Consider the following 22780-nt stretch of genomic DNA (forward strand, 5'->3'; position numbering starts at 1 on the left):
TCTCAAAGAGCAGATCAGAGGCCAGAAGAAGGAAGTCGAGAGTCCAAGTAAAGGCCCGGAGAGAACTGCAGAGCCAGCGAGTCATGTTCTCAGAGATTCTGAAACCCTGCACCCAGAAACTGTGGGTGCATCACTGAACAGAGACCAAGCTCTTTGTTTACCAGGTGTCTGGAAAAGTTGTCAGCCTGAGATCCATTCGAAGACTGGAGAAAGAGCAGGCATTGGAGGAATTCTCCCAGCAACACTCCAGGACCAGATGGGACTTTCCGAGGACAATGTTCAAGCTATGTGGTCAATGGCATGAAAGAGAGTGACCAGGCACTCATGTGACTTTGGACTTATGCCATCAGAGTTGATGCTTTCCTTTCAGACAACACCACAGGGACAGCAGTGTGACATGGGCACAGGAAGGATGAACCCATCTCACACCCCGGAGACTCTACAGAATAGTTCATTCAAGCAGTGATCAGTGAATCTGAGAGATTAGGGCTGGCAAAGGAAGTCCAGAGGAGCCTGAACACTCTCTAATGGGAAGTGGTGATTGCAAAAACCAAGCACAGTTTTGGTGCAATCAACCCAATTGCCAGAGGGAGATAATGCAGAAAAACTTCCAGAGCCATTGGCCATTGAAGAACCTCAAGAGACACCAACCCAGGAGCCAGGCAAACATGATCGTTCCAGTGAATTAAACAGTAAGGAATGCAACCCCTGTCTGCTACTACCCAAAGTACAACACCGAGCGAGCACAAGGTTCACAAGAAAGCACAAACGGGACAAGGTTGGATATTATTGAACAAGAAGCTTTATCAGAAAGAACGAATGTTGAGCTCCACAACGCTGCTGCATCAGATCCCAGCTGTTTCTCCATCCATCGGTCAAGCTGTTCTGAGGAAGGTGCTTCTTGTGAATGGGCGAATTGGATCACTTGTCAGAAGGAGGGGAGATGTGAATGCGCTGGCGAGTGGGAAGGTGACCCTCTGAGTGATGTTGTCGCTGGCCTTCAGTTGCCTGACCTCCATGGAGGACCAGAGATGCGGGAGGCAGTGTTGGTTCAGACAGCTTCCTGTATCGTGCAGTCAGCCATGAGGGCAGCCTTGGAGCAGGTGACCGGGAAGCAACCATGCAGCATGTTCCTGGAAACCCTCCCACGTCAGAGATTTTGGACTCAGAGTAGGTGCACGAGGAATTGCGAGTCAGGAGACAACGCAAGCATGAGATTGGAGAGGGAACTCAAAACTCAACTCCTGGTTTTTAGCTTTGCAGCTTCTGCTCCCACGCTGCCCGCCTCTATTGCACTGTCTTTGTGCTGTCACTATCCTACTCTCTAGAAAGCTCAGCTGGGCAGGGAGGCCAGCTCCCTCTTGTCTCTGTGGGACCCCGTTCTCAAACCAGCTGCAAGGCTGAGCAAGATGACCTCGGAGGTGCCTCTCTCCCCGATCCTCCCCACAACATGAGTGACGGTCCCTGAGCACCACGGCGTCACTCTCCCCCACACCCTGTAACATGACCGATACCTGGGAGTAAATGGTGAGAGAGCTGGGTGTAGGTGAAATATTGGGAGTAGTTTTAACATTAGTCTTTACAGGGTAGGAGGTGACATAATGGTGTTGTCACTGGACTGGTGTTCCAGAGATCCAGGGTAATACTCCGGGGACCTGGGTTTGAATCCTATCACGGCAGAAGGTGGAATTTGAATTCAATAAAAATCTGGAATTGAAAGCCTGACAATGGATGTGAAACTGTTGTTGTAAAAACCATCGGTTGAGTAATGTGCTTTAAACAAGGGCCATGAGGGATGGGTAATAACAAATACTGGCTGCCCATGTCCAATGAATGAATTTTTATTTTTAAATAACTTCTGGGTGTGGTATATAATGAACAGCCAATTTTTAAAATAATCCTTGGGATGTGGGCAGCACTGGTTAGGCCAGCCCAGCCTTAATTGTAGTCAACCACATTGCTGTGGAGTCTGGAGTCACCAGTAGGCCAGACCAGTAAGGATGGCAGATTTCCTTCCCTAAAGGGAACGGAACTAGATGGGTTTCTACAACAATCAGCAATGGTTTTCATGGTTACCATCAGACTTTAATTGAATTTAAGTTTCACCACCTGCCATGGTTAGGATTTGAACCCAGGTCCCCAGAGGATTACCCTAGGTCTGTGGAATATTAGCCCATTAACAATGCTACTGTACCACCACCTCCCCTCATATAAATCCATATGGATTTTAACTGTCACCACAAACCAAAGTTAAAATGACCCCTCGCTGACCTTTCGCCTGACACCATCCTCGGGACTGTTCCCACTGTCAATAAAATGGTAACCATGGCAACAGAGGAATTTGCAAAGAGAGAAAAGACCAAGATCCATCTAATTCACCTTCTACCATCCTGATAATCACATGATTCGATGAGAATGGAATTATTGACCAATCACAGTGATCAGTCTCTGCCAATGAGTGTATAACAGGCCCAGACAGGAGTGGGAGGGAAATCCCCCAGTGCTGATGGACTAGCTGTGGGGAACCATGGGTCCAAAGTCACCTGTTCCTCCTGAGTATGTTAGAGTCACCACGCGCCATGTCTCAAAATACTCACATACTGAACCCCAAATGTTAGTCTCTGAAAGAAATCTGTCCAATTGACATTTGTAAGAATTGACACCAGCTGCTTCCACAATGTCCCTAGGTTTAGGGTGTAAGGATTATACCTTCAGTCTCACAGTGTCACTGTTACACATCAAAGATATACAAAACATTGACAGTGTTTACCATTGGTAGCTGCTGCTTCCCAAACATATTCTCAGGAAGTGGGCATCACTGCCAGGACCAACATTTATTCCCCATCCCTAATTACCCCTTGAGAAGGTGGTGGTGAGCTGCCTTCTTGAACCACTGCAGTCCATGTGGTGTAGGTGCACCCACAGTGCCGTTAGGGTGGGAGTTCCAGGATCTTGACCCAGCGACAGTGAGGAACAACCAATATATTTCCAAGTCAGGATGGTGAGTGACTTGGAGAGGAAACTTCCCGGTGGTGGTGTTCCATGATCAATAAAAGCAAAACAGAATTTAAATAATTTGAGGGCGATTTCAAAATATAAATCTTATCCCACTGCTAGTGGATGTATTGTAGAATGAGACCCCTTTCCTATCAGGATTGTCAATAACAACAACCTGTATTTATAGAGCACCTGGAATGAAACAAAAACATCCCAAGTTGATTCACAAGAATGTTGTAAAGTCACATTTGACCCTGGGCACTGACGGTGGTATTAAGGCCAGTGGCCTTCCAGAACCAACACTCCACAACATTCTTCCCTTAGCACAACCCCCCCCACTCCATGTACCTCTGTTCCCATTCACCGGCGGTATCTGTGGTGGGGAGAGCTGGTGACCCTTGAACTGATAATAGGAAGCACAAAAATGACCCGTCTGGAGCCAGTTTTAATTCACTCAGCTACGCGGCTAAAATCGGAAACTCAGCCCACAACCTATGTCACACAGTCCAAGGCCCATTACATCCCGGTACAGGGCATTGGTTTTAAACAGGCCCACGGTGCATCATCACCAAGTTCCAAACTGATAATGCGATCAAGCCAATCTGGAAACGGTGTATTTTTGTGTCATTTTGTGACATACGTTATTCATAGACAACTCTTTGTAAAATTGTTTTGTGTTTTAACATGTTTAATTACAATTCTTCACATATGATTGCAGAACCTATTTAATTAATTAATTCATTAAGCCAATTATCTTGACGAAGTTTAAGTGAGTTGCCAGCACACAGTGACAATAAACAAACCATTGTGTATTTTGGGAAGAAAATGTGGGTGTTGATGGGAAGGCTGGCACTTATTGCTGATTTCTAACAGCCCTGCGAACGTGGGCAATGAGTCCTCTTCCCGGCAGCTGCTTTCGTACAAACTGGATGTCTCGCTTTAGAGTCAACATCCAGGCCCAGGTTGGGTAAGGACAGCAGGTGTCCTTCCCTAAAGAGCATTGTGAATCAGTTGGGTTTTAGAACAATCTGACAGCTTCATGGCCACTTTTACTGGGATCAGGTTTTATAAAAAGCTGAATTCAATGCTCAAACTGACCTGATAAGATGGTGAACCTTCCAATCTCTGGATTAGTAACCCAGAAAGATAACCACTAAGATATTGTCTATTGGAATAATTATATACTGCGTCTTGGCAATTTCATCCATAGGACTTCAGTCAATAACTAATACATACCAAGGCACAATGGTGGTATAGTAGCAATATCACTGGACTAATAATCCAGAGGTCCAGGCTGATGCTCTGGGAACACAGGTTCAAATCCCACCCTGGAAATTGGGTGGAATTTAAATCCAGTCTGGATTTAAATCCAATCTGGAATTGAAAGCTAGTCTCAGTAATGGTGGACGAGAAGCTATTGTTGATTGTCATTGAAACCCCACCTGGTTCACTAATGCCCTTTGGGGAAAGAAATCTGCTGTCTTTACCCGGTCCTGGCCTACATGTGACTCCAGACCCACAGCAAGTGGTTGACTCTTAACTGCCCTCCCTGAAATGGCCCCAGCAAGTAGCTCAATTCAAGGGCAATTAGAGATGAGCAACATTGAGCCTTCCCAGGTGTTGCAGTATAAGTGGCATTTAAATGCCTTCACTAAGGCAACAGCAGTTTGGGTTTTATTCGTTTGATAAACTCCATATCCCGTGTCCATCTCCATTCCAGAAGATGGTTTGACTGTCATCTGCACTGCTGCTTCTTCAGCCTGACTGATCTGTGTTCAAACAATGGAGAAACACAACACAATTGTAGAGAAATATCAAACCACCCACTTTCCTCAGAATGGAACAGCTGATTCTTTTTAAATGGTGAGAGACCAGTTGGTTTCAGAGGGTCCTGTAACCTTGTCTCCTTATCTAAGGAAGGATGTACTTGCCGTAGAGGGAGGTGCAACGGAAGTTCACCAGACTAATTCCTGGGATGGCGTGATTGTCTTGTGAGGCGAGATTGAAGAGACTGGGCCTGTATTTGCTAGAGTTTATAAGAATGAAAGGTGATCTCATTGAAACTTATAAAATTCTTACAGGGCATGACAGGGTAGATGTGGATACGGTGTTTTCCCCCCTGGCTGGGGAGTCTAGAACCCAGAGACAACAGTCACGAATAAGAGGCAGGCCATTTAAGGCTCGGATAAGGAGGAATTCCTTCATTCAGAGGGTGGTGAATCTTTGGAATTCTCTACCCCAAATGGATGTGGAAGCTCAGTCCTTGAGTATGTTCAAGACAGAAATCAATAGATTTCTGGAGACGAATGACATCAAGGGATAGGAGGATAGTGGGGAAAGTGGCATTTAGGTGATCAGCCATGATCTAACTGAATAACAGAGCAGGCTCGATGGGCCAGATAGCCTACTCCGGTTCCTATACTCCTACGACTTACAGAAATGTAACATGTAGGTACAGTATGTAATTAAGAAAGGCAAAATGGTATGTTGGCCCTTTATTATAAAGGGAAAGGAGTTTAAAGAGTAAAAATCTTGCTGGAATTGAACAGAGCTTTGCTGAGACACTCCTGGAGAGTTGTGTACAGTTTTGGTCTCCGTACCTAAGGAAGGATATACTCACCTTAGGGGAGTGCAGCAAAGGTTCACCAGACAGATTCCTGGGACGAGAGGATTATCCAATCAGGAGAGATTGATTGGAATTGGCCTATACTCTCCAGAGTTTAGCAGAATGAATGGCAATCTCATTGAAATGTACAACATTCATTTTGAGGACTTGACAGGGTAGATACTGAGAGGTTGGTTCCCCCTGGCTGGAGGTGGAAAACACAGGGTCACAGTCTCAGGGGTCGGCTCATTGGGACTGAGATGCGGAGAAATTTCTTCAGAGGGTTGTGAATCTTTGGAATTGTTTATCCCAGAGAGGTATGGATGCTCGGTTCGTTGATTAGATTCAAAACTGAGATAATAAATGATTGGGATTTAAGGAAACTGGGGATGAGGTGGAAAGTGGAGTTGAGGTAGAAGATGAGCCATGATCTTATCGATAGTGGGGCAGGCTCAAGGGTCCATCTCCTATTTCTTACGTTCTTAGAGTAATTCATTGCCAATAATCCCTTCGTCCCTCAAGACCTAACACAAGATTGAGAAAGCAGCCAGCCAAAGTGCTTGAAAGCCTGGTTTGCTACCTCAGCATTATTATACTTCAGCAATGTAGCTAGCAGTGTTCCAGTCTCACTGATGGCAGTGCCTGATATAATGAACCATAATCAATTCTTCCTGCTACATTTCAACACTTAATAAACTCTGATTCATCAAATTCACTGGAATGAATGGATTTATTCAATCTAAGAGGATAATACGAGTTCTCAGCATCTGTCGGAACACTGAGCAAGGCCAGGAGTTCAGGACCTTACCCATGTGTTTTTATGTTTGATGTTAGATTTCTACCCACACTCAAGTGACTGACAGCTCGAATAAACCCCATGCTCTCTGGATTTAATGTTCTCCTGCCCACAACATTTGACCATGGCCTGATGTACAGTTTGTATAAAGTCATTGTTACCTTTTTAATCATGCAACTGCCCCTCTCCTCTTTAAGTCTGCCATCCATCAGCCCCTCCTCAAAAATCCAACCCTTCACCCCCACTATCCTGACAAATTATCGTCCCATCTCCAACCACCCTTTCATCTCAAGATATTGGTTGTAGAAAACCCTGCCACAAATGTTGTTAATTTAGTTAACACGCATCCATGAGCAGATCTTCCTAGCACAGAGAGGTGGATCAATTGGATGCGATCGAAGAATGGGTTATGAACACATGAACTAGGAGCAGGAATAGGACACTCAGCCCCTTGAGTCTGCTCCATCATTCAATAAGATCATGGCTAATCTGATTGTGACCTCAACCCCACATTCCTGCCTACCCCTGATAAACTTTCATCCCCTAGCTTATGAAGAACTATCTAGTTATGTCTTTAAAATGTTCAAAGGACCCTGCTTCCACCGCCTTTTGAGGAAGAATATTCCAATATTCATGACCCTCTGAGAGAAAAAAATTCTTCTCATCTCTGTCCTAAATGGGTGATTCCTTATTTTTAAGCAGTGACCCCTAGTTCTAGATTCTCCCACAAGAGGAACACATCCTCTCCAATACACACTGTCAAGATCCTCAGGATCTTAAAGGTTTCAATAAAGTCACCTCTTATTCTTCTAAACTCCAGTGGATACAAGCCTAACCTGTCCAACCTTTCCTTATAAGACAACCTGCCCAATCAGGTTTAGTCCAGTAAACCTTCTCTGAACTGATTCCAATGCATTCTACATCTTTCCTTAAATAAGGAGACCACTACTGTACCACAACACACCAGATGTGGTCTCACTAATGTACCTGGACAACTGAAGCATAACCCTCCCTACTTCTGTAATCAATTTCCCTCACAATAAATGAAATATCTTAAACAAAAACAGAATTACCTGGAAAAACTCAGCAGGTCTGGCAGCATCGGCGGAGAAGAAAAGAGTTGACGTTTCGAGTCCTCATGACCCTTCGACAGAACTTGCGTTCGAGTCAAGAAAGAGTTGAAATATAAGCTGGTTTAAGGTGTGTGTGTGGGGGGCGGAGAGATAGAGAGACAAAGAGGTGGAGGGGGGGTGGGGGTGTGTGGTTGTAGGGACAAACAAGCAGTGATAGAAGCAGATCATCAAAAGATGTCAATGACAATAGTACAATAGAACACAGGTGTTAAAATTAAAGTTGGTGATATTATCTAAACGAATGTGCTAATTAAGAATGGGATGGTAGGGCACTCAAGGTATAGCTCTAGTGGGGGTTTTTTTATATATATAATGGAAATAGGTGGGAAAGGAAAATCTTTATAATTTATTGGAAAAAAAAAGGACGGGGTGAACAGCAAGAGGGGGGGGATGGGGGAGGGAGCTCATGACCTAAAGTTGTTGAATTCAATATTCAGTCCAGAAGGCTGTAAAGTCCTAGTCGCGAAGATGAGGTGTTGTTCCTCCAGTTTTGCGTTGGGCTTCACTGGAACAATGCAGCAAGCCAAGGGACAGACATGTGGGCAAGAGAGCAGGGTGGAGTGTTGAAATGGCAAGCGACAGGGAGTTTGGGTCATTCTTGCAGACAGACCGCAGGTGTTCTGCAAAGCGGTCGCCCAGTTTACGTTTGGTCTCTCCAATGTAGAGGAGACCCCATTGGGAGCAACGGATGCAGTAGACTAAGTTGGGGAAATGCAAGTGAAATGCTGCTCTCACCTTGAAAGGAGTGTTTGGGTCCTTGGACGGTGAGGAGAGAGGAAGTGAAGGGGCAGGTGTTGCATCTTTAGCGAGGGCATGGGTGGTGCATAGGAGGGGGTTGAGGAGTAGGGGGTGATGGAGGAGTGGACCAGGGTGTCCCAGAGGAACGATGCCTACGGAATGCCGATAAGGGGGGTGAAGGGAAGATGTGTTTGGTGGTGGCATCATGCTGGAGTTGCGAAATGGCGGAGAATGATCCTTTGAATGCGGAGGCTGGTGGGGTGATAAGTGAGGACAAGGGGGACCCTATCATGTTTCTGGGAGGGAGGAGAAGGCGTGAGGCGGATGCGCGGGAGATGGGCCGGACACGGTTGAGGGCCCTGTCAACGACGTGGGTGGAAAACCTCAGATAAGGAAGAAGGAGGACATGTCAGAGGAACTGTTTTTGAATGTAGCATCATCGGAACAGATGCGACGGAGGCGAAGGAATTGAGAGAATGGGATGGAGTCCTTACAGGAAGCAGGGTGTGAGGAGCTGTAGTCGAGATAGCTGTGGGAGTCGGTGGGTTTGTAATGGATATTGGTGGACAGTCTATCACCAGACATGAGACAGAGAGGTCAACGGAAGGGAAGGGAAGGGAACTGTCAGAGATGGGACCCATGTGAAAATGATGGAGGGGTGGAGATTGGAAGCAAAATTAATAAATTTTTCCAAGTCCTGACGAAAGCATGAAGCAGCACGAAATAATCATCAATGTAGCGGAGAAGAGTTGTGGGAGGGGGCCGGAGTAGGACTGCAACAAGGAATGTTCCACATACCCCATAAAGAGACAGGCATAGCTGGGGCCCATGCGGGTACCCTTAGCCACACCTTTTATTGGAGGAAGTGAGAGGAGTTGAAGGAGAAATTGTTCAGTGTGAGAACAAGTTCAGCCAGACGGAGGAGAGTAGTGGTGGATGGGGATTGTTCGGGCCTCTGTTCGAGGAAGAAGCTAAGGGCCCTCAGACCATCCTGGTGGGGATGGAGGTGTAGAGGGATTGGACGTCCATGGTGAAGAGGAAGCGGTTGGGGCCAGGAACTGGAAATTGTTGATTGTGACGTAAGGTGTCAGAGGAATCACGGATATAGGTGGGAAGGGACTGGACAAGGGGAGAGAGAAGGGAGTCAAGATAACGAGAAATGAGATCTGTGGGGCAGGAGCAGCTGAGACGATCGGTCTACCGGGGCAGTTCTGTTTGTGGATTTGGGTAGGAGATAGAAGCGGGCCGTCCGAGGTTGGGCGACTATCAGGTTGGAAGGTGTGGGAGGGAGATCCCCAGAGGAGATGAGGTCAGTGACAGTCCTGGAAACAATGGCTTGATGTTCAGTGGTGGGGTCATGGTCCAGGGAGAGGTAGGAGGAAGTGTCTGTGAGTTGACGCTCAGGCCTACGCGAGGTAGAGGTCAGTGTTTCCAGGCCTGTCACTGACCTCATCTCCTCTGGGGATCTCCCTCCCACAGCTTCCAACCTGATAGTCGCCCAACCTCGGACGGCCCGCTTCTATCTCCTACCCAAAATCCACAAACAGAACTGCCCCGGTAGACCGATCGTCTCAGCTTGCTCCTGCCCCACGGAACTCATTTCTCGTTATCTTGACTCCCTTCTCTCTCCCCTTGTCCAGTCCCTTCCCACCTACATCCGTGATTCCTCTGACACCTTACGTCACATCAACAATTTCCAGTTCCCTGGCCCCAACCGCTTCCTCTTCACCATGGACGTCCAATCCCTCTACACCTCCATCCCCCACCAGGATGTCTGAGGGCCCTTAGCTTCTTCCTCGAACAGAGGCCCGAACAATCCCCATCCACCACTACTCTCCTCCGTCTGGCTGAACTTGTTCTCACGCTGAACAATTTCTCCTTCAACTCCTCTCACTTCCTCCAAATAAAAGGTGTGGCTATGGGTACCCGCATGGGCCCCAGCTATGCCTGTCTCTTTATGGGGTTTGTGGAACATTCCTTGTTGCAGTCCTACTCGGCCCCCTCCCACAACTCTTTCTCCGGTACATCGATGATTACTTCGGTGCTGCTTCATGCCTCTCGTCAGGACTTGGAAAAATTTATTAATTTTGCTTCCAATCTCCACCCCTCCATCATTTTCACGTGGTCCATCTCTGACACTTCCCTTCCCTTCCTTGACCTCTCTGTCTCAATCTCTGGTGATAGACTGTCCACCAATATCCATTACAAACCCACCGACTCCCACAGCTATCTCGACTACAGCTCCTCACACCCTGCTTCCTGTAAGGACTCCATCCCATTCTCTCAATTCCTTCGCCTCCGTCGCATCTGTTCCGATGATGCTACATTCAAAAACAGTTCCTCTGACATGTCCTCCTTCTTCCTTAACCGAGGTTTTCCACCCACGGTCGTTGACAGGGCCCTTCAACCGTGTCAGCCCATCTCCGCGGCATCCGCCCTCACTCCTTCTCCTCCCTCCCAGAAACATGATAGGGTCCCCCTTGTCCTCACTTATCACCCCACCAGCATCCGCATTCAAAGGATCATCCTCTGCCATTTCTGCCAACTCCAGCATGATGCCACACCAAACACATCTTCCCTTCACCCCCCTTATCGGCATTCTGTAGGGATCGCTCCCTCCGGGACACACTGGTCCACTCCTCCATCACCCCCTACTCCTCAACCCCCCTCCTATGGCACCACCCATGCCCACGCAAAAGATGCAACCACTGCCCTTCACTTCCTCTCTCCTCACCGTCCAAGGACCCAAACACTCCTTTCAAGTGAAGCAGCATTTCACTTGCATTTCCCCCAACTTAGTCTACTGCATTCGTGCTCCCAATGCGGTCTCCTCTACATTGGAGACACCAAACGTAAACTGGGCGACCGCTTTGCAGAACACCTGCGGTCTGTCCGCAAGAATGACCCAAACTTCCCTGTCGCTTGCCATTTCAACACTCCACCCTGCTCTCTTGCCCACATGTCTGTCCTTGGCTTGCTGCATTGTTCCAGTGAAGCCAACGCAAACTGGAGGAACAACACCTCATCTCCGACTAGGGACTTAACAGCCTTCCTGACTGAATATTGAATTCAACAACTTTAGGTCGTAAGCTCCCTCCCCCATCCCCACCCCCTTTCTGTTTCCCCCTTCCTTTTTTTTTCCAATAAATTATAAAGATTTTCCTTTCCACCTATTTCCATTATATATATAAAAAAAACCCCACTAGCTATACCTTGAGTGCCCTACCATCCATTCTTAATTAGCACATTCGTTTAGATAATATCACCAACTTTAATTTTAACACCTATGTGTTCTATTGTACTATTGTCATTGACATCTTTTGATGATCTGCTTCTATCACTGCCTGTTTGTCCCTACAACCACACACCCCCCACCCCCCCCTCCACCTCTTTGTCTCTCTATCTCTCCGCCCCCCACACACACACCTTAAACCAGCTTATATTTCAACTCTTTCTTGGACTCCGAACGCAAGTTCTGTCGAAGGGTCATGAGGACTCGAAACGTCAACTCTTTTCTTCTCCGCCGATGCTGCCAGACCTGCTGAGTTTTTCCAGGTAATTCTGTTTTTGTTTTGGATTTCCAGCATCCGCAGTTTTTTTGTTTTTATAAATGAAATATCTTCTCCATTTTCACCCTGTCAAGACCCCTCAGGATCTTATGTTTTCAATCAAGTCGCCTCTTACTCATAAATACGCAGTATTTTGCCTTCACTTAGCAACCATTTTGATTCTTGAACGCCTACTCTTGATCTAACAGACTCATTTGTCTTTCTGTCCATCAGCTGGTTCTGAGCACCCTCCTCCATGCCCACACTTCAAATCTGTTCTCCTCCTCTTTCTACAGAGTCCAACTCTCACATCGTGTTAACACTCCACACTAGGGATTGGACTAGATATTTTTTTCAGCATCATGCTGATGCTTTTGGACTTCCAGATGCTACCTGAGTCATTGGCTATGCCTCCCACTTTAGCTCATTTAACTTGCATTTCATTCTTGGATGCGAAGGTTGAAAGAGGGATTTAATAAAGGTGTTTAACATTGAAGAGTTTGACAGTTTCTCTCTACTTGCTCTATTACCTTTGGCAAGCCAGCCAGTAATGGTCAATCATGGATTTAAAATAAAAGAACTAGACGGGCGAGGAGAACTTTCTTCACAGAGGGATTTTAAATCGGGAATGCACTTTTTAAAATATTCATTCACAGGATGTGGGCGTCACTGGCTAAGCTAGCATTTGTTGCCTATCGCACACAGTGGCACACATTTTGTGATGATAATGACAACTTCAGGAGTCTGCACATACGTAGCAAAGCATGGAAATTGAGAAATTGCTGTCAGTGAGTGTAATCTCCACCATTGGGAGCACTGTAAAGGTTCTACAATCTCCATCACAGCCATTAACACTTAGTCTCACCATAAACCTCTGAAAAAATTTACACCTCATTAAAACAAAAAACATTGGCAAACCTCAACAGGTCTTGGAGCATCTGTGGAGAGCAACAGATTTAACATTTTGAGTCCAATGTGACTCTTCAGAACTCTTCTTCTTGGAGCCAGATCTTCGTCTTGGAGTTCTGAAGAAGTCAAATTGGACTCAAAATGTTAAACTCTGTTTCTCTCTCCACAGTTGCTGCTACCAGGCCCTGCTGAGTTTTTCCAGCATTTTCTGTTTTAATTGCAGCTCATTAAATTTGGTGCAACTGGGTCAACAGTGTACTGTCCATAATTACTTCTGAACAGCCTCTCTAGCCCTGAAAAACAAATTTTAGCTTTGTGGAATTTCAATTTATGATAGGGTTTTAAAAAGACAAATTATTTTTTAAAAGTTTGTTCATCTGTATTCTGACATTCTATTTTAACCTATTTATCTATCAGGACTGTTAAATTAAATTAACTTGCTGGATTGCTGTCTATAAAAACTGCAATGTGACTGGTCACTTGTTTGCTGACATCGCACAGCTGCTCACCAAGATAATCCTTAGGATTGGTGCCAGATTGACACTGTCGTCAGGAAAGGGGAAATTTCACCAGAGATTGTCGGTCTTTGTGGATTGTTTTACTCAAGGCCAGCAGTGAGCTGGGAATCCTGGTTAATGTCTCATGAAGAGTGTTGCAAGACTTACTGGCACGCCCCAGTGAGTCAGCACCTTCAGAGTGGAGGGGGACCCTGTATCCCAGTGAGAGTCAGCACCTTCAGGAGAGGAGGGGACCTGTACCCCAGTGAGAGTCAGCACCTTCAGGAGAGGAGGGGGACCTGTACCCCAGTGAGAGTCAGTCCTTCAGGAGAGGAGGGGTAACTGTACACCAGTGAGAGTCAGCACCTTCAGGAGAGGAGGGGAACCTGTACCCCAGTGAGAGTCAGCACCTTCAGGAGAGGAGGGGGACCTGTACCCCAGTGAGAGTCAGCACCTTCAGGAGAGGTGGGGGACCCTGTACCCCAGTGAGAGTCAGCACCTTCAGGAGAGGAGGTGGACCCTGTACCCCAGTGAGAGTCAGCACCTTCAGGAGAGGAAGGGACCTGTACGCTAGTGAGAGTCAGCACCTTCAGGAGAGGAGGGGGATCTGTACCCCAGTCAGAGTCAGCACCTTCAGGAGAGGAGGGGACCTGTTACCCTAGTGAGAGTCAGCACCTTCAGGAGAGGAGGGGGGACCTGTACCCCAGTGAGAGTCAGCACCTTCAGGAGAGGAGGGGACCCTGTACCCCTGTGAGAGTCAGCACCTTCAGGAGAGGAGGGGAGCCTGTACCCCAGTGAGAGTCAGCACCTTCAGGAGAGGAGGGGGACCTGTACCCCCAGTGAGAGTCAGCACCTTCAGGAGAGGAGGGGGACTGTACCCTAGTGAGAGTCAGCACCTTCAGGAGAGGAGGGGGATCTGTACCCCAGTTAGAGTCAGCACCTTCAGGAGAGGAGGGGACCTGTACCCTAGTGAGAGTCAGCACCTTCAGGAGAGGAGGGGGACCTGTACCCTAGTGAGAGTCAGCACCTTCAGGAGAGGAGGGGACCTGTACCCCAGTGAGAGTCAGCACCTTCAGGAGAGGAGGGGGACCTGTACCCCAGTGAGAGTCAGCACCTTCAGGAGAGGAAGGGACCTGTACTCCGTGAGAGTCAGCACCTTCAGGAGAGGAAGGGACCTGTACTCCAGTGAGAGTCAGCACCTTCAGGAGAGCAGGGGGACATGTAACCCAGTGAGAGTCAGCACCTTCAGGAGAGGAGGGGACCTGTACCCAAGTGAGAGTCAGCATCTTCAGGAGAGGAGGGGACCTGTACCCCAGTGAGAATCAGCACCTTTGGGAGAGGAGGGGACCTGTACCCCAGTGAGAGTCAGCACGTTCAGCAGAGGAGATGACATGTACCCCAGGGAGAGCCAGCATCTTCAGGAGAGGTTGGGACATGTACCCCAGTGAGTGTCAGCACCTTCAGGAGAGGAGGGGACCTGTACCCCAGTGAGTGTCAGCACCTTTTGGAGAGGAGGGGGACTTACCCCAGTGAGAGTCAGCACCTTCCGGAGAGGAGGGGGACCTGTACCCTAGTGAGAGTCAGCACCTTCCGAGAGGAGGGGGACCTGTACCCTAGTGAGAGTCAGCACCTTCAGGAGAGGAGGGGGACCTGTACCCCAGTGAGAGTCAGCACCTTCAGGAGAGGAGGGGGACCTGTACCCCAGTGAGAGTCAGCACCTTCAGGAGAGGAGGGGGACTTACCCCAGTGAGAGTCAGCACCTTCCGGAGAGGAGGGGGACCTGTACCCTAGTGAGAGTCAGCACCTTCAGGAGAGGAGGGGGACCTGTACCCTAGTGAGAGTCAGCACCTTCAGGAGAGGAAGGGGGACCAGTACCCCAGTGAGAGTCAGCACCTTCAGGAGAGGAGGGGGACCTGTACCCTAGTGAGAGTCAGCACCTTCAGGAGAGGAGGGGGATCTGTACCCCAGTTAGAGTCAGCAACTTCAGGAGAGAGGGGACCTGTACCCTAGTGAGAGTCAGCACCTTCAGGAGAGGAGGGGGACCTGTACCCTAGTGAGAGTCAGCACCTCAGGAGAGGAGGGGACCTGTACCCCAGTGAGAGTCAGCACCTTCAGGAGAGGAGGGGACCTGTACCCCCGTGAGAGTCAGCACCTTCAGGAGAGGAAGGGGACCTGTAACTCCAGTGAGAGTCAGCACCTTCAGGAGAGGAAGGGGACCTGTACTCCAGTGAGAGTCAGCACCTTCAGGAGAGCAGGGGGACCTGTACCCCAGTGAGAGTCAGACCTTCAGGAGAGGAAGGGACCTGGTACCCCAGTGAGAGTCAGGCAACTTCAGGAGAGGAGGGGACCAGTACCCAGTGAGAATCAGCACCTTCAGGAGAGGAAGGGGACCTGTAACCCCAGTGAGAGTCAGCACCTTCAGGAGAGGAGGGGACCTGTACCCCAGTGAGAGTCAGCATCTTCAGGAGAGGAGGGGGACCTGTACCCCAGTGAGATCAGCACCTTCAGGAGAGGAGGGGACTGTACCCCAGTGAGAGTCAGCACCTTCAGGAGAGGAGGGGGACTTTACCCCAGTGAGAGTCAGCACCTTCAGGAGAGGAGGGGGACCTGTACCCTAGTGAGAGTCAGCACCTTCAGGAGAGGAGGGGGACCTGTACCCTAGTGAGTCAGCACCTTCAGGAGAGGAGGGGGACCTGTACCCCAGTGAGAGTCAGCGCCTTCAGGAGAGGAGGGGACCTGTACCCCAGTGAGAGTCAGCACCTTCAGGAGAGGAGGGAACATGTACCCAGTGAGAGTCAGCACCTTCAGGAGAGGAGGGGGACCTGTACCCCAGTGAGAGTCAGCACCCTTCAGGAGAGGAGGGGACCTGTACCCATAGAGAGTCAGCACTTCAGGAGAGGAGGGGGACCTGTACCCCAGTGAGAGTCAGCACCTTCAGGAGAGGAGGTGGACCCTGTACCCCAGTGAGAGTCAGCCACCTTCAGGAGAGGAGGGGACCTGTACCCAAGTGAGAGTCAGCACCTCAGGAGAGGAGGGGAACCTGTACCCAGTGAGAGTCAGCAACCTTCAGAGAGGAGGGGGACCTGTACCCTAGTGAGAGTCAGCACCTTCATGAGAGATCGTACCCCAGTTAGAGTCCGCACCTTCAGGAGAGGGGAGGACCTGTACCCTAGTGAAGTCAGCACCTTCAGGAGAGGAGGGGACCTGTACCCCAGTGAAGTCAGCACCTTCAGGAGAGGGAGGGGACCTGTACCCAGTGAGGAGTCAGCACCTTCAGAGAGGAGGGGACCTGTACCCAAGTGAGAGTCAGCACCTCAGGAGAGGAGGGGGACCTGTACCCCCAGTGAGAGTCAGCACTCTTCAGAGAGGAGGGGACCTGTACCCCAGTGAGAGTCAGCACCTTCAGGAGAGGAGGGGGACCTGGTACTCCAGTGAGAGTCACACCTTCAGAGAGGGGGGACCTGTACCCCAGTGAGAGTCAGCACTTTCAGGAGAGGAGGGGGACCTGTACCCCAGTGAGAGTCAGCACCTTCAGGAGAGGAGGGGGACCTGTACCCCAGTGAGAGTCAGCACCTTCAGGAGAGGAGGGGACCTGTACCCCAGTGAGAGTCAGCACCTTCAGGAGAGGAGGGGACCTGTACCCCAGTGAGAGTCAGCACCTTCAGGAGAGGAGGGGACCTGTACCCCAGTGAGAGTCAGCACCTTCAGGAGAGGAGGGGACCTGTACCCCAGTGAGAGTCAGCACCTTCAGGAGAGGAGGGGACCTGTACCCCAGTGAGAGTCAGCACCTTCAGGAGAGGAGGGGACCTGTACCCCAGTGAGAGTCAGCACCTTCAGGAGAGGAGGGGGACCTGTACCCCAGTGAGAGTCAGCACCTTCAGGAGAGGAGGGGACCTGTACCCCAGTGAGAGTCAGCACCTTCAGGAGAGGAGGGGACCTGTACCCCAGTGAGAGTCAGCACCTTCAGGAGAGGAGGGGACCTGTACCCCAGTGAGAGTCAGCACCTTCAGGAGAGGAGGGGGACCTGTACCCCAGTGAGAGTCAGCACCTTCAGGAGAGGAGGGGACCTGTACCCCAGTGAGAGTCAGCACCTTCAGGAGAGGAGGGGACCTGTACCCCAGTGAGAGTCAGCACCTTCAGGAGAGGAGGGGGACCTGTACCCCAGTGAGAGTCAGCACCTTCAGGAGAGGAGGGGGACCTGTACCCCAGTGAGAGTCAGCACCTTCAGGAGAGGAGGGGACCTGTACCCCAGTGAGAGTCAGCACCTTCAGGAGAGGAGGGGGACCTGTACCCCAGTGAGAGTCAGCACCTTCAGGAGAGGAGGGGACCTGTACCCCAGTGAGAGTCAGCACCTTCAGGAGAGGAGGGGGACCTGTACCCCAGTGAGAGTCAGCACCTTCAGGAGAGGAGGGGGACCTGTACCCCAGTGAGAGTCAGCACCTTCAGGAGAGGAGGGGACCTGTACCCCAGTGAGAGTCAGCACCTTCAGGAGAGGAGGGGGACCTGTACCCCAGTGAGAGTCAGCACCTTCAGGAGAGGAGGGGACCTGTACCCCAGTGAGAGTCAGCACCTTCAGGAGAGGAGGGGACCTGTACCCCAGTGAGAGTCAGCACCTTCAGGAGAGGAAGGGGACCTGTACCCCAGTGAGAGTCAGCACCTTCAGGAGAGGAGGGGACCTGTACCCCAGTGAGAGTCAGCACCTTCAGGAGAGGAGGGGGACCTGTACCCCAGTGAGAGTCAGCACCTTCAGGAGAGGAGGGGGACCTGTACCCCAGTGAGAGTCAGCACCTTCAGGAGAGGAGGGGGACCTGTACCCCAGTGAGAGTCAGCACCTTCAGGAGAGGAGGGGGACCTGTACCCCAGTGAGAGTCAGCACCTTCAGGAGAGGAGGGGGACCTGTACCCAGTGAGAGTCAGCACCTTCAGGAGAGGAGGGGACCTGTACCCCAGTGAGAGTCAGCACCTTCAGGAGAGGACGGGGACCTGTACCGCAGTGAGAGTCAGCGCCTTCAGGAGAGGAGGGGGACCTGTACCCCAGTGAGTCAGCACCTTCAGGAGAGGAGGGGGACCTGTACCCCAGTGAGAGTCAGCACCTTCAGGAGAGGAGGGGACCTGTACCCCAGTGAGAGTCAGCATCTTTAGGAGAGGAAGGGGACCCGTACCCCAGTGAGAGTCAGCAACTTCAGGAGAGGAGGGGACCTGTACCCAGTGAGAGTCAGCACCTTCAGGAGAGGAGGGGGACCTGTACCCCAGTGAGAGTCAGCACCTTCAGGAGAGGAGGGGGACCTGTACCCCAGTGAGAGTCAGCACCTTCAGGAGAGGAGGGGACCTGTACCCCAGTGAGAGTCAGCACCTTCAGGAGAGGAGGGAACCTGTACCCCAGTGAGAGTCAGCACCTTCAGGAGAGGAGGGGACCCTGTACCCCAGTGAGAGCCAGCGCCTTCAGGAGAGGAGAACACCTGTACCCCAGTGAGAGTCAGCAACTTCAGGAGAGGAGGGGACCTGTACCCAGTGAGAGTCAGCACCTTCAGGAGAGGAGGGGGACCTGTACCCTAGTGAGAGTCAGCACCTTCAGGAGAGGAGGGGGACCTGTACCCCAATGAGAGTCAGCGCCTTCCGGAGAGTAGGGGACCTGTACCCTAGTGAGAGTCAGCACCTTCAGGAGAGGGGAGGACCTGTACCCCAGTGAGAGTCAGCACCTTCAGGAGAGGAGAGGACCTGTACCCCAGTGAGAGGCAGCACCTTCAGAAGAGGAGGGGTCTTGTACCCCAGCGGGAATCAGCACCTTCAGGAGAGGAGGGTATCTCTACCCCAGTGAGAGTCAGCACCTTCAGGAGAGGAGGGGGACCTGTACCCCAGTGAGAGTCAGCACCTTCAGGAGAGGAGGGGACCTGTACCCCAGTGAGAGTCAGCACCTTCAGGAGAGGAGGGGGACCTGTACCCCAGTGAGAGTCAGCACCTTCAGGAGAGGAGGGGACCTGTACCCCAGTGAGAGTCAGCACCTTCAGGAGAGGAGGGGGACCTGTACCCCAGTGAGAGTCAGCACCTTCAGGAGAGGAGGGGGACCTGTACCCCAGTGAGAGTCAGCACCTTCAGGAGAGGAGGGGACCTGTACCCCAGTGAGAGTCAGCACCTTCAGGAGAGGAGGGGGACCTGTACCCCAGTGAGAGTCAGCACCTTCAGGAGAGGAGGGGGACCTGTACCCCAGTGAGAGTCAGCACCTTCAGGAGAGGAGGGGGACCTGTACCCCAGTGAGAGTCAGCACCTTCAGGAGAGGAGGGGGACCTGTACCCCAGTGAGAGTCAGCACCTTCAGGAGAGGAGGGGGACCTGTACCCCAGTGAGAGTCAGCACCTTCAGGAGAGGAGGGGGACCTGTACCCCAGTGAGAGTCAGCACCTTCAGGAGAGGAGGGGACCTGTACCCCAGTGAGAGTCAGCACCTTCAGGAGAGGAGGGGACCTGTACCCCAGTGAGAGTCAGCACCTTCAGGAGAGGAGGGGGACCTGTACCCCAGTGAGAGTCAGCACCTTCAGGAGAGGAGGGGACCTGTACCCCAGTGAGAGTCAGCACCTTCAGGAGAGGAGGGGACCTGTACCCCAGTGAGAGTCAGCACCTTCAGGAGAGGAGGGGGACCTGTACCCCAGTGAGAGTCAGCACCTTCAGGAGAGGAGGGGGACCTGTACCCCAGTGAGAGTCAGCACCTTCAGGAGAGGAGGGGACCTGTACCCCAGTGAGAGTCAGCACCTTCAGGAGAGGAGGGGACCTGTACCCCAGTGAGAGTCAGCACCTTCAGGAGAGGAGGGGACCTGTACCCCAGTGAGAGTCAGCACCTTCAGGAGAGGAGGGGACCTGTACCCCAGTGAGAGTCAGCACCTTCAGGAGAGGAGGGGACCTGTACCCCAGTGAGAGTCAGCACCTTCAGGAGAGGAGGGGGACCTGTACCCCAGTGAGAGTCAGCACCTTCAGGAGAGGAGGGGACCTGTACCCCAGTGAGAGTCAGCACCTTCAGGAGAGGAGGGGGACCTGTACCCCAGTGAGAGTCAGCACCTTCAGGAGAGGAGGGGAACCTGTACCCCAGTGAGAGTCAGCACCTTCAGGAGAGGAGGGGACCTGTACCCCAGTGAGAGTCAGCACCTTCAGGAGAGGAGGGGGACCTGTACCCCAGTGAGAGTCAGCACCTTCAGGAGAGGAGGGGACCTGTACCCCAGTGAGAGTCAGCACCTTCAGGAGAGGAGGGGGACCTGTACCCCAGTGAGAGTCAGCACCTTCAGGAGAGGAGGGGACCTGTACCCCAGTGAGAGTCAGCACCTTCAGGAGAGGAGGGGACCTGTACCCCAGTGAGAGTCAGCACCTTCAGGAGAGGAGGGGACCTGTACCCCAGTGAGAGTCAGCACCTTCAGGAGAGGAGGGGGACCTGTACCCCAGTGAGAGTCAGCACCTTCAGGAGAGGAGGGGGACCTGTACCCCAGTGAGAGTCAGCACCTTCAGGAGAGGAGGGGACCTGTACCCCAGTGAGAGTCAGCACCTTCAGGAGAGGAGGGGACCTGTACCCCAGTGAGAGTCAGCACCTTCAGGAGAGGAGGGGGACCTGTACCCCAGTGAGAGTCAGCACCTTCAGGAGAGGAGGGGACCTGTACCCCAGTGAGAGTCAGCACCTTCAGGAGAGGAGGGGACCTGTACCCCAGTGAGAGTCAGCACCTTCAGGAGAGGAGGGGGACCTGTACCCCAGTGAGAGTCAGCACCTTCAGGAGAGGAGGGGACCTGTACCCCAGTGAGAGTCAGCACCTTCAGGAGAGGAGGGGACCTGTACCCCAGTGAGAGTCAGCACCTTCAGGAGAGGAGGGGACCTGTACCCCAGTGAGAGTCAGCACCTTCAGGAGAGGAGGGGACCTGTACCCCAGTGAGAGTCAGCACCTTCAGGAGAGGAGGGGGACCTGTACCCCAGTGAGAGTCAGCACCTTCAGGAGAGGAGGGGGACCTGTACCCCAGTGAGAGTCAGCACCTTCAGGAGAGGAGGGGGACCTGTACCCCAGTGAGAGTCAGCACCTTCAGGAGAGGAGGGGGACCTGTACCCCAGTGAGAGTCAGCACCTTCAGGAGAGGAGGGGGACCTGTACCCCAGTGAGAGTCAGCACCTTCAGGAGAGGAGGGGGACCTGTACCCCAGTGAGAGTCAGCACCTTCAGGAGAGGAGGGGACCTGTACCCCAGTGAGAGTCAGCACCTTCAGGAGAGGAGGGGACCTGTACCCCAGTGAGAGTCAGCACCTTCAGGAGAGGAGGGGGACCTGTACCCCAGTGAGAGTCAGCACCTTCAGGAGAGGAGGGGACCTGTACCCCAGTGAGAGTCAGCACCTTCAGGAGAGGAGGGGGACCTGTACCCCAGTGAGAGTCAGCACCTTCAGGAGAGGAGGGGACCTGTACCCCAGTGAGAGTCAGCACCTTCAGGAGAGGAGGGGACCTGTACCCCAGTGAGAGTCAGCACCTTCAGGAGAGGAGGGGGACCTGTACCCCAGTGAGAGTCAGCACCTTCAGGAGAGGAGGGGACCTGTACCCCAGTGAGAGTCAGCACCTTCAGGAGAGGAGGGGGACCTGTACCCCAGTGAGAGTCAGCACCTTCAGGAGAGGAGGGGGACCTGTACCCCAGTGAGAGTCAGCACCTTCAGGAGAGGAGGGGGACCTGTACCCCAGTGAGAGTCAGCACCTTCAGGAGAGGAGGGGGACCTGTACCCCAGTGAGAGTCAGCACCTTCAGGAGAGGAGGGGACCTGTACCCCAGTGAGAGTCAGCACCTTCAGGAGAGGAGGGGGACCTGTACCCCAGTGAGAGTCAGCACCTTCAGGAGAGGAGGGGACCTGTACCCCAGTGAGAGTCAGCACCTTCAGGAGAGGAGGGGGACCTGTACCCCAGTGAGAGTCAGCACCTTCAGGAGAGGAGGGGACCTGTACCCCAGTGAGAGTCAGCACCTTCAGGAGAGGAGGGGGACCTGTACCCCAGTGAGAGTCAGCACCTTCAGGAGAGGAGGGGGACCTGTACCCCAGTGAGAGTCAGCACCTTCAGGAGAGGAGGGGACCTGTACCCCAGTGAGAGTCAGCACCTTCAGGAGAGGAGGGGACCTGTACCCCAGTGAGAGTCAGCACCTTCAGGAGAGGAGGGGACCTGTACCCCAGTGAGAGTCAGCACCTTCAGGAGAGGAGGGGACCTGTACCCCAGTGAGAGTCAGCACCTTCAGGAGAGGAGGGGACCTGTACCCCAGTGAGAGTCAGCACCTTCAGGAGAGGAGGGGACCTGTACCCCAGTGAGAGTCAGCACCTTCAGGAGAGGAGGGGGACCTGTACCCCAGTGAGAGTCAGCACCTTCAGGAGAGGAGGGGGACCTGTACCCCAGTGAGAGTCAGCACCTTCAGGAGAGGAGGGGGACCTGTACCCCAGTGAGAGTCAGCACCTTCAGGAGAGGAGGGGACCTGTACCCCAGTGAGAGTCAGCACCTTCAGGAGAGGAGGGGACCTGTACCCCAGTGAGAGTCAGCACCTTCAGGAGAGGAGGGGGACCTGTACCCCAGTG

General features: G+C 51.9%; 1 pseudogene; it reads left to right on the forward strand.

Moving 5' to 3' along the window:
• Positions 1-1031: 1031 nt before the first annotated feature.
• LOC121275220 overlaps positions 1032-22780 on the forward strand; it is a 67038-nt pseudogene continuing 45289 nt past the window's right edge.

The sequence above is a fragment of the Carcharodon carcharias genome, unplaced genomic scaffold (genome assembly GCF_017639515.1).
Source record: "Carcharodon carcharias isolate sCarCar2 unplaced genomic scaffold, sCarCar2.pri scaffold_930_ctg1, whole genome shotgun sequence".
Classification (NCBI taxonomy): domain Eukaryota; kingdom Metazoa; phylum Chordata; class Chondrichthyes; order Lamniformes; family Lamnidae; genus Carcharodon; species Carcharodon carcharias.